The sequence below is a fragment of the Macaca mulatta genome, chromosome 13 (genome assembly GCF_049350105.2).
Source record: "Macaca mulatta isolate MMU2019108-1 chromosome 13, T2T-MMU8v2.0, whole genome shotgun sequence".
Lineage (NCBI taxonomy): Eukaryota > Metazoa > Chordata > Mammalia > Primates > Cercopithecidae > Macaca > Macaca mulatta.
The window spans coordinates 20,378,628-20,392,577 of record NC_133418.1 but is presented as its reverse complement, the minus strand read 5'-3'; the positions used below and the strand labels follow the sequence as shown (position 1 = coordinate 20,392,577).

Here is a 13,950-nt window from a genome sequence, read left to right as displayed (position 1 = left end):
CGTGGGAGGAACTTGAGGACAAGTAGAGCTGAAAGGTAGAGCAGAGGGGCCTGAGACAGGATCATGTGCCTTGAGATCTGTGAGATTGCAGGTCATGCCATGGTTTTAAGCAATCCCACTCTTTTACTCCCCAGGAAAGACAGCACAGCCCTGGACACCCCTAAGCCGTGTCTGAGGCCCATGTCCTCCTCCACAGTCACCAGAAGGGTCTTAGCACAAATACAGAACATCAGTCAGTTCTTACACCACCACATCCTCCAAACAGGATGGCCTCTGATTCTCACAATCAAAGACATTTAGTCTTCCCAAATATATTTGTTCCTTACAAAAGAGAAGGCATCATCTGTCTGTGCCCTGTGGGGGAAGGTCTGGGGCTTCCTAGGAGCCTGGGCTTAGGGAAAGGAATGGGTCAGCTGCGGCTCTTATTGAGAGCTGGCTGTGGCCTCTAGGAAGGGAAAGAATCAGAGAGAGAGGATAACAGTAGCTTGCTGCCCTGCCATCGTCCTGTTTCACTCACTTGCATTTGTGAAGTTATCTCATTTTAAAAATTGTTATTTATTTATTATTTATTTATTTATTTATTTATTTATTTTTTGAGATGGAGTCTCACTCGGTCACCCAGGCTGGAGTGCAGTGGTGCGATCTCAGCTCACTGCAACCTCCACCTCCCCAGTTCAATGGATTCTCCTGCCTCAACCTCCCGAGTAGCTGGAATTACAGGCGCCCGCCATCACACCTGGCTGATTTTTGTATTTTTAACAGAGACAAGGTTTCACGATGTTGGCCAGGCTGGTCTCCAACTCCTGACCTCAAGTGATCCACCCGCCTCGGCCTCCCAAATTGCTGGGATTACAGGTATAAGCCACCATGCCCAGCCTTTTATTTATTTATTTATTTATTCATTCATTCATTCATTCATTTTGAGACGCAGGTTTGTTATTGTTGCCTAGGCTGGAGTGCACTGGGTGTGATCTCGGCTTACTGCAACCTCCGCTTCCCTGGTTCAAGCGATTCTCCTGTCTCAGCCTCCAGTGTAGCTGGGATTACAGGCGCCACCACCATACCCGGCAAATTTTTGTATCTTTAGTAGAGATGGGGCTTCACCATGTTGGCTAGGCCAGTCTCAAACTCCAGACCTCAGGTGATCAACCTGCCTTAGCCTCCCAAGCTGCTGGAATTACAGGCATGAGCCACCGCACCTGGCCGAAAAATTGTTATTTTTAATAGACTGTCATTAGAAAGACAAAGCACAAACCCAATGAACAAATGTTCCGGGGCTCGTAAAAGTGAAAATGCTCAAAAAAGAACAAGCCCCATGCCCTGGGCCTCTCAGGCCTCCCCCATTGCCTGGAGATGCATTTGGCCCGAGGCATAGTGGAGGAGGCTGTGAGCCTTAGGGGCCGAATCTCCCCACGGAGCATCCAGGGAGAGTGAAAGACAAGAGGCCTCGCATATCCCAAAAGTGGAACTTGAAGGTTTGGGGTGGGCAGCCCTGAGTTCAGAAGGGTGGGGAGAAATCCATGCCCCTGAATATCTTGGTGGGGCTCAGGTTTCCCTGTGCCCGAGACCCCACGCCCTTCCTGACATAAGCTGGGGGAGAGGCACTCCCTGCTTCACGAGCTTGGGGAGGGTGTCAGCTCCCACCAGCTCCCCTTGCCTGTCTCCATATGTGTGTGTGTCAAGGTTCTCCAGAGAAACAGAACCAATAGGATATATACATAGACATATAGATAAGAGGAGATTTATTATGGGAACTGGCTCACACCATTATAGAAGCTGAGAAGTCTCACAATCTGCCATCTGCAAGCTGGAGACCCAGGAACGCCGGTGGCATAATTCAGGCTGAGTCTGAAGGTGTGAGGCCCAGGGAAGCCAACAGTGTCATTCAGCATGAGGCCAAAGGCCTGAGGACAAGGTGAGGGTGGGCTGGGGAGGGAGACTCCAGTCCTCAAGGAAAGAGAGTCTGCTCTTCTTCTGCTGTCTTGCTCCGAGCGGCCCTTGTGGATGGGATGAGGCCCGCCCATGCTGGTGAGGGAGATCTTCTTACTCCGTCCACTGGTTCAAATGTTAATCTCTTCCAGAAACACCTGAAAAGCACACCCAGAAATCATGCGTTACCAGCTATCTGGGCATCTCATAGCCCAGTCAAGCTGACAGTGAAATTAACCATCACACCACGTGGCACACTCTGGGGCAGCAGGGAGTACAGCAGTACAACTCCTCTGCACAGGGAGGTGGTGGGGATGGGCCAGGAGACCAGAACAGTCAGCATGGTTGTGTGGGCTTTGCTCATCTACCTCTGCCAAATGAAAATGTTCCCAGATCCCCATCTTTTCTTCCCATGTCAGCCTGGGAGGATGCACGAGGCTTGGAGCCAGGGGCGCCAGGGCCTGGGCATGTGGGTAGGCACCTCAGCTCCTGGCTGCTGGACACTGTAGCCCTGCAACCTTGCTGGGCTTTGTTCAGGGTACCCTCTCTGCTGTCACTCACCCCAACAGGAGGTGGCCAAAGAGAGGCGGGCAGAGAAAGAGCTTGGCCAAGCAGCCCTGGAAAGGAATTTCTGTGTGTCACTCATGTTCTTCTCTCCACTAGAAAGGCATTTCCACATTGGAGTGGAAGGAAACGGCTGTGCTATGGGAGAGAATGGATCCATACAAAAGAGCAGGGAGGAAGGGAGGAAATGTGCCGGGTGCCAGAATTTTGTGTCATTGAAGACACTTGCCAGCATTCTGCTTTTGGGGGATGCCCATTTTGACAGTTTTGCGAGTCAAAGAGCTGCCTGTGTTTTGGTGTTTACTGTGTGGCAGGCACTATGGAAGGGCATTAACACACACGGATGTGCTTCCTGCAGCAGAGCTGGAGACACCTCTCAAACACTACCCTCAAGAAAATTCAGCGTCAAGCAGCTTGAGTGTATTATCTAAGATCACATGTCCTGAAAGAATTGGGGTTCAATGCAGAATTCTGTATCATCAATTATAGGGGTGTATTTATATTTCACATTTTACATTTCTTTTTTTTTTTTTTTCATTTTTAATCACGCTTTCTGCCTTGAACCACTTTCCCTTGGGATTCTTGGCCTTCATTACTTGGATACTTTTGATTTTTTTTTTCTTTAGATGGGGTCTCACCCTGATGCCCAGGCTGGAGTACAGTGGCACAATCATGGCTCACTGCACCTTGACCTCCCGGGCTCAGGTGATCCTCCCACCTCAGCCTCCCAAGAAGCTAAGAATACAGGTGTGCATCACCATGTCCGGCTAATTTTTGTATTCTTTTGTAGAGATGGGGTTTCACCATGTCACCCAGGCTGGTCTTGAACTCCTGGGCTCAAGTGATTCACCCCCCTCAGCTTCCCAAAGTGCTAGGATTAGAGGCGTGGGCCACCAAACTCAGCTGATGCTTTTGATTTTTTATAGGTTTTAACATACATGGTTAAAGAATACTTCTTAATTGTTTTTGTTTTTGTTTTGTGATGGAGTCTTGCTCTGTCACCAGGCTAGAGTGCAGTGGTGCGATCTCAGCTCGCTGCAACCTCTGCCTCCCAGGTTCAAGCGATTCTCATGCTTCAGCCTCCCAGGTGGCTGGGACTACAGGTGCGTGCCACCATGCCCAGCTAATTTTTGTGTTTTTAGTAGATACATGTTTTCACCATGTTGGCCAGGCTGGTCTGGAACTCCTGACCTCAGGTGATCCACCTGCCTCGGCCTCCCAAAGTGCTGGGGTTACAGACGTGAGCCACTGAACCAGGCTTCTTAATGTTTTAATAATTACACAAGAGGTAAATATGTTTACTTTGTGTAAACTTCCCAGAAGAAAAAAATAAAGATTTCTCTTTTAAGAAGCAGTGTTTGAATAGTTTCTAGTAACTCATAAAAGAATGCTGAGTTACTTAAATAAGAACCAAAACAAAAACTAAGCATGTATTTATTTAGAAAATATTGAGTCATTAGAATGTTATAACACAACATAGGTGTGGAGAGGCAAAGATATTTGATATTAGATTTTAGGTTTCTTTATCCACAATAAGTAGCTTTGGTTTCTATGTTACTATCTCAAGCATGACCTGGTTTTTTCAGTAGTTTAATGGAATTGGATCATTCAGTCAATCAACATGTAAAATATACATAGCTTGACCAATGTTGTCATTTCATACAAATATATCTCTAACTTGTTTAACTTTTAATCCATTACATTGATCTAGTTAATATCTCTCATTACTAGGATAATGCAGTCAAAGTTCCTAACACTAGAGTCTTATTATTATCCTGCCCTAAGGTATGTTGTGATGTAATGACATCATTTTTGTGCTCAAGAACTAAATCCCTTTAGTTTTGTGCTCAAGAACTAAATCCCTTTAGATAAGGTCCAAGGGAGATGAACTATAAAATAAATCTCATTTTATAATATAAATTTTATTTCATAAAATAAATCTCATTTTATAATATAAAAAGTATAATAAAAAGCATATTTTTAAAAAACAGGCTAAGAATGATATTAGTAGACATTATATAATAAAAACATTTTGCTGAATCACTTAATAATTGCAGATTATCTTAATTATCTTGTAATAATTGAATACTCCATAGATCTAAGTATTTCAAATTGTCATTATGTTATTTGGCTCATAGTAGGAAATTACCATTAAGTTCAAAAATATCACAGAAAAAGTAAATTAAAATAAAAATATTTATTTGGATATATACATGCGTTAGATATTATGGTGTATTGCATACGTTTTCATGTATGTGGTGTTACACCAGAAGCATTATTCAACAGTTGGCCTTTTTAAAAAAATCTGAACTATGTTCAGAAAATCTTTCCACCACAGTGCACAGAGATTGATTTCATTTGTATAACAGATGGATGAGCCATATTATAATTAACTGTTTAATTACCCTGTTATCCAGTTGTGGATATTTAAGTCCAAACATTGCAGTAATAAATATGCAAGAGTGCCTTTAGACACATTAGAGAATGCGGCTCTAATTTAGGGACGTAGAAGTAAAATTGCTCAGCTGAATTGCTTATGCATTTTGAACGATAAGAGTTACTGCCAGATTTTTGTTACAAGGCTGCAGTAATTTACACTCCTGACACTGAATGAGTGCCCGTATGTTGACGCATCATCAACGCTGGAGAAGATGAGCTTCTAAATTTGTCTTACCCTCATCAGTTGTATTGGTCATTAATCTGTCAGGAAAACAGAAACTTCACAAGCTTACTATAACAAAGAGATCTGGCCGGGTGCAGTGGCTCATGCCTGTAATCCCAGTACTTTGGGAGGCCAAGGCGGGCGAATCACTTGAGGCCAGGAGTTCAAGACCAGCTTGGCCAACATAGCAAAACTTCCTCTCTGCTAAAAACACAAAAACATAGCTGGTGTGGTTGTATGCACCTGTAATCCCAGCTACTCAGGAGGCTGAGGCACAAGAATCACTTGAACACAGGAGGTGGAGGTTGCAGTGAGCCACTGTACCCCAGCCTGAGCGGCAGAACAAGACTCTGTCTCAAAAAAAACGAAAAAAAGAGACTTGAATATAGGGAATTTAACAAAAAGATGCCACAGATCTAAAACTGTGCCAACCCCAAGACTGGAGGAACCATGGTAAGAGTTTGGGGTTCTCAGAACCTAAATGATTGAAGAGATAGAGAGTGGGGCTGAAATTCTGAGAAGGAACCACCACCTGGCTGAGGGAGGGGTCTCTCAGAGGTGGGACGACCACCTGGCTGTGCTGGTGTCTATGAAGTGGAGGAGGGTTTCTCAGAGGTGCATGACCACTTGGCTGTGCTGGTGTCTCTGGAGTGGAGGAGGGTTTCTCAGGGGTGGAATGAGAGTCAGGCAATAATCCCAAACAAAAACATGAGATTTGTGTGGTTTTGGTTTTGGTTTTGCTTGTTTTGTTTGGAGACACGGTCTAGCTCTGTCACCGGCTGGAGTGCAGTGGTGATGGTAGCTCACTGCAGACACAACCTCCTGGGCTCAAGTGATCCTCCCACCTCAGCCTCCCTAGTAGCTGAGACTACAGGTGTGTACCACCATGCTCAGCTTGTTTTTGCTGTTTTAATTTTTATTTTACTTCCCAAGACTCTAAAAGACTTGCTGATCTATTCACACACCAACTAGTGCCCATATCCATACTCCCCGTCTTGTCACTTTATCCCCACCCAGTCCCTTGCTGCCCCTGCCATCCCCTCAGTGTGACTGAGTTGCTGGAGGTACCCTGCCCCATACTTGCTTTCTTGCCCCAGACCCTGCTGGGCCCCCTGTCTCTGCCCTGCCTGCCTCAGCTCCCCTCTGTCTCTCTGCCTTTTCACCCCCATGCTCCCAGCCTCGCATCCTTGGAGCCAAGTTCACCTCTCACAAAGCACGGCCTCCTGCGGTCCCCAGTGCTGCTGGTGCCAAGGCCATCTCGCCCCGCCATTGTGTCCTCACTTTCCCCAACACTGGGCTCAGGTTTCCCCTGGGGGCTGAGCTGTCTTCCCTCAGTCAGACCTTCCTCCCCACCCAGGCTCATCCAGTCCCTCTGTCCTCTCCCCACCTTTCACCTTGGATCAGGCCCACAAGGTCACCGAGGGACATTTTCCATCCAAAGTAACTTAACAACATCTCCTCCTGCACTGTCTGGTCACATGCTCTGAGGTCAACAGTTGTGCGTCCACTGATAACACATTTCATACTATCCAGCGCAACTCACAACCCTGCAAACATAGATTAAAGGAGAAATGCTGGAATAAGGGACGGATGGCTAAGCATTCTAATTTGAATGAGCACATTTAAAACTACAAAGGAAAACTATCATCAGGTTCACCTCACAGGACATCTGGGTTTTCTTTCAGGGAAATGAGCAACTGGACACACCAAGACCCTCCTTCTGGGTTAAGGGCCCAGCACGCTTCCCCTGGGCCGCCTACCGTATGCTGTTCTCATCTCCCTGCTGTTCCTCACTCTGACACACACACCTGCAGTGGTGGCCTGGTCGAGGGATGCACTTACCTCCTCGGCATGAAAGGAAGATGGGCAAACAGGAATCTCACAAATGGCGCCGTCAAAGTAAGAAGTGCGACAAAATGAACTGAGGGCAGGCGCTGTCATTTGGCAAACTCTGACCAAGACCTAAGACCAGGATTGCTTTTGAGACTGGAGTGAAACAGCAAAGACAGAAGACGAGTGACTCTGAGGCCTTGACTTGGCTTCCACACTAAAATGCGTTAGACCCAGGAATCAGCTTCTCTTTTCTTCCTCTTCATGTTTAGATGGTGAGAGAGGTAGCGTGTAAGACATACTTTAGGGCCCCACATGAGGGCCAGGGACAGGTCAGACCAAGACTCCGACAGCCCAGCTCCACGGCAACCCGCTGGCCCCTGTGGGGGTGGAGAGGTGTCCTGCTCATTCCCTCTCAGGGCGACTTCAGCTCTTGGAGGGGAGGGTTCTGGTTAAGCCTCAGGTGGGATAGTTATGGTGAGTGACAGTTGCTAGAAGAACACGGTGACAGTTTCTGTTATTTTCTTTTTTTTTTTTTTTTTTTTTGAGACGGAGTCTCGCTCTGTCGCCCAGGCTGGAGTGCAGTGGCCGGGTCTCAGCTCACTGCAAGCTCCGCCTCCCGGGTTCACGCCATTCTCCTGCCTCAGCCTCCGGAGTAGCTGGGACTACAGGCGCCCACCACCTCGCCCGGCTAGTTTTTTGTATTTTTAGTAGAGACGGGGTTTCACCATGTTAGCCAGGATGGTCTCGATCTCCTGACCTTGTGATCCGCCCGTCTCGGCCTCCCAAAGTGCTGGGATTACAGGCTTGAGCCACCGCGCCCGGCCTAGTTTCTGTTATTTTCAATTGATCCAGTCTCTTGTCCACCACACAGACTCCTTGATGGAAGGCTCTTCAGGAACAAGAAAGGGTTCAGGTTCTCAGGGTAAAACAGGCTTTGCAGTTCTCTAATTTGCTAATTGTCAACTTCTGAAGACGGTGTTTTCTCATGGTAGTAGGAACTAGTATGAGTAATTTACCAGAGTGAAACAGGCAAGATTCCCTTCACCTGCGGAAATACAGCCTGAGTTACAGCACCTCTTTTCTTGAATTCTTGGATTTCTTCCTCAGCTCCTTTCCTAAATCAGTTCATCTCTGACATAACCCGCAATGGGCATCGAAGGGAATTATTCCAGGAAGTGTCCTCCCCATCACTCTTTACTGTTTTTTTGTTTTCTTTTTGATGTTTTTGTTTTTGTTTTGACGCAGCACACAGCGAAACTGCTGCAGGAAGCAGAAGGATGTGTGTGACATATCACCTTCCATTTTGCATTAATAAACATCACCCCAAATTTGCCTATCCGCTGTTCAAATAAAGATCCAACAGAATAGAAACTCAACAGGAAAACTCACTGTCACTAAGGCCGACAAAAGACAAAGTGGAGAAATATTAATCATAAATACAGAAAATAAAGGATGGGTGAACAAATTGAGATCCGGCTTGCTGGGCGTCACGTGGAGAGCCTGTGCAGGAAGAGCCAGGACACCAGAGCTGAGGGGGCTTCCGCGATCCCTGCCGCTCTGTGCATCCTGGGCCCCAGCTCAGGGCCTGTCCCCCTCCAGTTGGTGGCGCCGTCCTCTCTGTGCCCTACCAAGCTCACCAGTAAACTGCAGTACAGGGCACATAGCATGGAAGCGGGGGACTCCGGGCAAGGCCTCTCCGGCTGGGGTGGGCCCAAGGGAGACCTCCCTGGACGGAGGTGGCAGGTGGGGAACCTGCAGGACGTCACTGTCACCGACACCTCATTGTGATGTGCCCGCCTGCTGCCCCTGCCCTCGCGTGCAGACCCCTGTGGTCTCCTGGACACCTGTGAGGTCCTGAAGCCTAGTGAGGCAGCTGCCCTAAGGCCTGAGCCTCTGCAGGGACCAAGAAGTATGCCATGTGCGTGACAAAACCTTTCCCTAAAGAAAGTGTCCCGTCCACCCCTTGAGGTTCTGGAAAACATTTCTTAAGACCCATTGAATGGCAGGATGAGATAAAAGGAACTGAATTTAAAACCGAGAATGAAATGCTGGAGCTTGGTCTCACTGCAGAGGGAAAACTGAGCCCCAGAGAATGAAGTTGTTTCCATCTGTGCGTCTTCACCTTGCTCATACGAAGAGCTGGGTCTGTGCCCGAGGACGGGCCTCCACGTGGTCCTGAGGAATCACAAAGTGTGGGTAAAACATCCTCCCTAGAATGCCCCCAAAGAGATAAATGTGTGACGGGAGAAGACCTTCCTAGGGGAAAGCAGCCATGCTCACGCTAGTAAGCCAGCTAAGCTTCTCCGCAAATTCTCCCCATGGCTGACAGCCAGAGGAAGCCCATGGCCCCCTGGCCCCAGGGACCTCCTGCCATTCCCCATTCCCCTATTCAACAGCCTCCGCACAAACCACTAGCAAGCCCTGATTTCCTTGCATCTCTACCTTTACCTTTCCAGAAGGGCATCTAAATAGAATAACGCAACCTCTTCTCTCCGCCACTCTCACTTGGCCATAGGCATTGAAGGCTCACTCCTGCCTTTGAGCGACTTGACAGCTCATTCCTTTTCATCAATGAGTAGTATTCCATTGTGTGAATGTGCTTCAGCTTGTTTTTTATTCACCTATTGAAGGACATCCTGATTTAAAGTATCTGGAAACTTAAAGTATCTGAATAGAGGGTGCTGTACATAACTGCATTTTTTTTGTTTGGACATAAGTTTTCAAAGCAGTTGTCGACCTAGGAGCACCTAGGTTGAGACTATGTTTAGCTTTGAGACAAAACTATCATTGGTACTGCCAGTGGCTGTACCATTATGCCTTCCACCCGCAGTGATGAGCTCCTGTTTTTCCTAATCCTCCACAGCAATTGCTATTGCCATTGCTTTTATATTTGAGTTGTTCTAAGGGAACCAATAGGAATTTTATATTTATATACATATATATTTACATATATATATATACACACATATCTCTATATATAGAGAGATATTTGTGCCCAGTGCAGTGGCCTATGCCTGTAATCCCAACACTTTGAGAGGCAGAGGTGGGTGGATTGCTCAGGAGTTCGAGACCAGCCTGGACAACATGGCGAAACACTGTCTCCAAAAAAAATTAGCCAGCATGGTGGTGCACACTTGTGGTCCTAGCTCCTCGGGGAGGTGAGGTGGGAAGATTGCTTAAGCCCAGGAAGTCAAGGCTACAATGAGAGCCGAGGTGGCACTGCAGGACAACAGCACGGGCAACCGAGCCAGACTCTTTCTCAAAAAAAGAAAAAAGAGAGAGAGAGAGATTTATTATGGGAATGGACTCCCATGATTATAGAGGCCAAGAAGTCCCACAGTCTACTGCCTGCAAGCTGGAGAACCAGGAACACCCGTGGTATAACACACAAGCCTGAAGACCAGATAGTCAAGTGGGGAGCCACTGGTGCAGTCTCAGAGCCCAAAGGCTTGAGAACCGGGAAGGACAGAAGACAAAAGTTGCAACTCAAAAAGAGAGAGACTGTATTGCTTTATTTGGGCCCCCAGTGGATCGGATGGCACTCACCCACACTGGTGAGCATGGCTCAGGCTACCCATTCAGTGCCCATCTCTTCCAGAAACACCCTCACAGCCACACAGCTACCTCACTGTTGTTGTAACTTGCAATCTCCTAATGACATATGCTATTGTGCTGCTTTTGGTAATACTTATTTGCCATCTTTATATATTCTTTGGTGAGGTGTCTGTTCAGATCATCACCCACTTTTATTAGATTGTTTGTTTCCTTCTGGTTGAGTTTTACTTTCTTGGTATACTTTGAATAATCGTCCTTTTTTAGATAGATGTTTTCCAAATATTTTATCCCAGTATGTGCCTTGCCTTTTCATTCTCCTAATGGGGTCTTTTATGGAGTAGACATTTTCGTTTTAATAAGGTCTACATTATCAAGTTTTCCTTTCATGGACTGGCTTTTGGTGTTGTGTATAAAACCTCATCACCAAATACAAGGTCAGGTAGATTTTCTTCTCTGTTCTATCCTAGAATTTTTACAGTTTTCTACTTTAAATTCTAAGTCTATGAATAATTTTGTATGTATTTTTGTGGGAGTTGTAAAGTTCATTTGTACATTCATTTGATCCCACAAGGTCATCTGGCTGTTTCATCACCATTTGTGGAAAAGACTCTTTTGCTCTTGTACAGAATCAGTTGGCTATATTTATGTTGGTCTACTTGTTCCGTTTGTCTGTGTGACCATTTCTTCCCCAATGTTACTCTCTCTTCATAAATTTATAAATCTTGGAATCTGGATGTGTAAATTCTTCAACTTTGTTCCTCCTCAGTCTTATATTGCCTATTTTAGGTTTAGAAACATTTTATTGGTGTCTTTGCCGGGATTTTGACTGGAATTACACTGGATCTATAGATCAAGTTTGGAGGAATTATTGATTTAGCTTTTATCTAATTATTTTTCCAACTGTGTTTCAAAGTTTTCTGAATGAACATTTGTACGTATTTTGTTAGGTTTATATATGGGCTTCAGTTTTGGGGGTAGTATTGTAAATGATTTTTCTTTCATTTCAAATCAAATTCCAATTGTTCTTTACCGACGTGTAGGAAATCAATTAACTTGTACCATTGCCCTTTTTTACTTTGATTCTTATATCCATCCGTTCTAATCAAGACACAGAATAGCAGGCTCCATTTCAGTATGAATTTCCAAAATTACCGCTTGGCATAATCTGTACACTGAATTTCAGTGACGCATTGGCGCAGCCGCGAAGCGATGCGTGCAACTCACTCCAAAATAGTGGGCTCAGGTGGTCCTGCACTGTGTGCTGACCACCGGCAGGGTGCGCCCGATCCCGCTATTTTCCACCCGCGCGCTGTGCATGCGTGCGCGGTGTGCAGCCGGTGCACGGCGTGCGCGGGAAGAACCGAGCTCCCTTCCCAGGAGTTCGGTCGCACGGAGCGCGGAGGGGAGCGACCCGGACCGAGGAGGGAGCTTTGCCGCGACTTTCCCGACAGTTCCTTTTTTTTTTCCCCTTTGAGACGGAGTCTCACTCTGTCTTCCCAGCTGGAGTGCAGTGGCGCGATCTCGGCTCACTGCAACCTTTGCCTCCCCAGTTCAAGCAATTATCGTGCCTTAGCCTCCCGAGTAGTTGGGATTACAGGCCCGCGCCACCACGCCTGGCTAATGTTTTTTTGCATTTTTTGGTGGAGATGGAGTTTCACCATGTTGGCCAGGCTGGTCTCGAACCTGACCTCAAGTGATCCTCCCTCCTCGGCCTCCCAAAGTGCTGGGATTACAGACATGAACCACCGCGCCCGGCCCTCGGACCGCTCTTAAAAACTGCCCACGGAAGCGGTCACTTTTCTGGGATTTTCCCACGTGGTTCTTTACTTTTTCAGAGAACATTTTTAAAACACTTACTTTTTAGCAGTTTCGCCTCCTCGAGGCTTTGCCGCTCCTGGTCATTGCCTATCGCGGTGTATTTGCGGATTCTGGCTTGTTTCTGGGAGAGTCCCCGATGCTGAGACGCTGGGGCCGGCGGGGTGGGCGCCCCGGTTGCCAAGGTTTTGCTGGTCTGTTTTCCCACAGGGCCAAAGCCCTGCACACGCGTGGAAAACAGCTGCGCGGAATCCACTACATTACGTTTAAATATATTATTTATAACAAAATCAGATCTCACTACAGTCTTCTTTTCCTGGCTATAATGGAAGTAACTGCATCAACAATACTTCTCATTCCTTTGTTAAGAAAGTCACCGTTTAATTGGCAGCAGATTTATAGGTGTGCATAGGTAATGCATGTTTTTCGTCATCGGAGTCGTGGATTAGAGGAAATGTTAGCTGTATCAAGTATTCATATTAAACCACAAGATGAATTCAGGAGAATCCCTTTTTTGTTTGTTTGTTTGTTTGTTTGTTTTTCTTGGTCTTGACCATTTGCAATACGGAATTAGCTGAAAGTCAGTTAACCTTTAGCTGTGAACCCATATGGTCGTGGGGTCATATGGCAGCTCTTTATGCAAATTGCAGTTTGTGTTTTCCTTATTTCAGGGTCCATTTTAGTAATTTACATTTTCCTATGAAATCACCCATTTCCTCTGGGTTTCCAGTTTGTTCAGTTAAAAGACTTGATTTATCCTCTATTTGTCGTTTTATACAGAATACTTTGTTATTATTATTATTATTATTAGAGTCAGGGGTCTCACTATGTTACCCAGGCTGGTCTCAAACTCCTGGGCTCAAGCAATCCGCCAGCCTCAGGCTTCAAAAGTGCTGAGATTACAGGTGTGAGCCACAATACCCAGCCCAGGATTCTTAATTTTATCTACTTTTTTATTCTTTTTTTTTCCATCAGTAAAACTATATTCTTAAAACATATTTCTTAGAGTATTTTGTTTTCAAGTGACATAATTGCTATGTTTGACAATTTCTTATGACTCAGTAATGTATTATGTGTGCATATATGTGTGTGTGTGTATGTGTGTGTGTGTGTGTGTATATATATATATGTGTGTGTGTGTATATATATATATATATATATATATATATATATAGTTACTGGAACATTACCAGTACTGTAGCAATTACAATGCAATACAATACCAGTAACTGGTAAGATATGTTTATTAATTTATTAAGTATGCATAGCTAATAGAACACAGCTTGTGATATGATACATTTGGTCATGATTGGCTACTTCCGTTATACAGATTGAAAGGTCGGAAGAGTATTTTACTTCTGGTGTTCTTAATTATATCTCAGGTTTAACGTGACTTCCTAAGAGCATTAAAAATTCCTTTTGAACTTTATTATACAAATAAGGCACAGATTCCTTTTTATCGTTAGCTACATGACTAGCTATATGGACATCATAACGTCAGCTAAAATTGGGAACATTCCAGTGTTTGGGCTTCCAATAATTCCTTCCAATAATAGCTCTATGAGGTAATTTTCTATTTTACAAAACATAAC

At 45.6% G+C, this 13,950-nt stretch overlaps 1 long non-coding RNA gene across 1 annotated transcript; it reads right to left on the bottom strand.

Moving 5' to 3' along the window:
- Window positions 1-1,727: 1,727 nt before the first annotated feature.
- On the bottom strand, window positions 1,728-6,699 carry LOC114671904 (uncharacterized). Its single transcript, XR_013403139.1, has 2 exons — window positions 6,543-6,699; window positions 1,728-2,087 (listed from the first exon to the last, which is right to left on the bottom strand). It is a non-coding gene; the product is annotated as an uncharacterized LOC114671904 (long non-coding RNA).
- Between the last annotated feature and the right edge of the window lie 7,251 nt (window positions 6,700-13,950).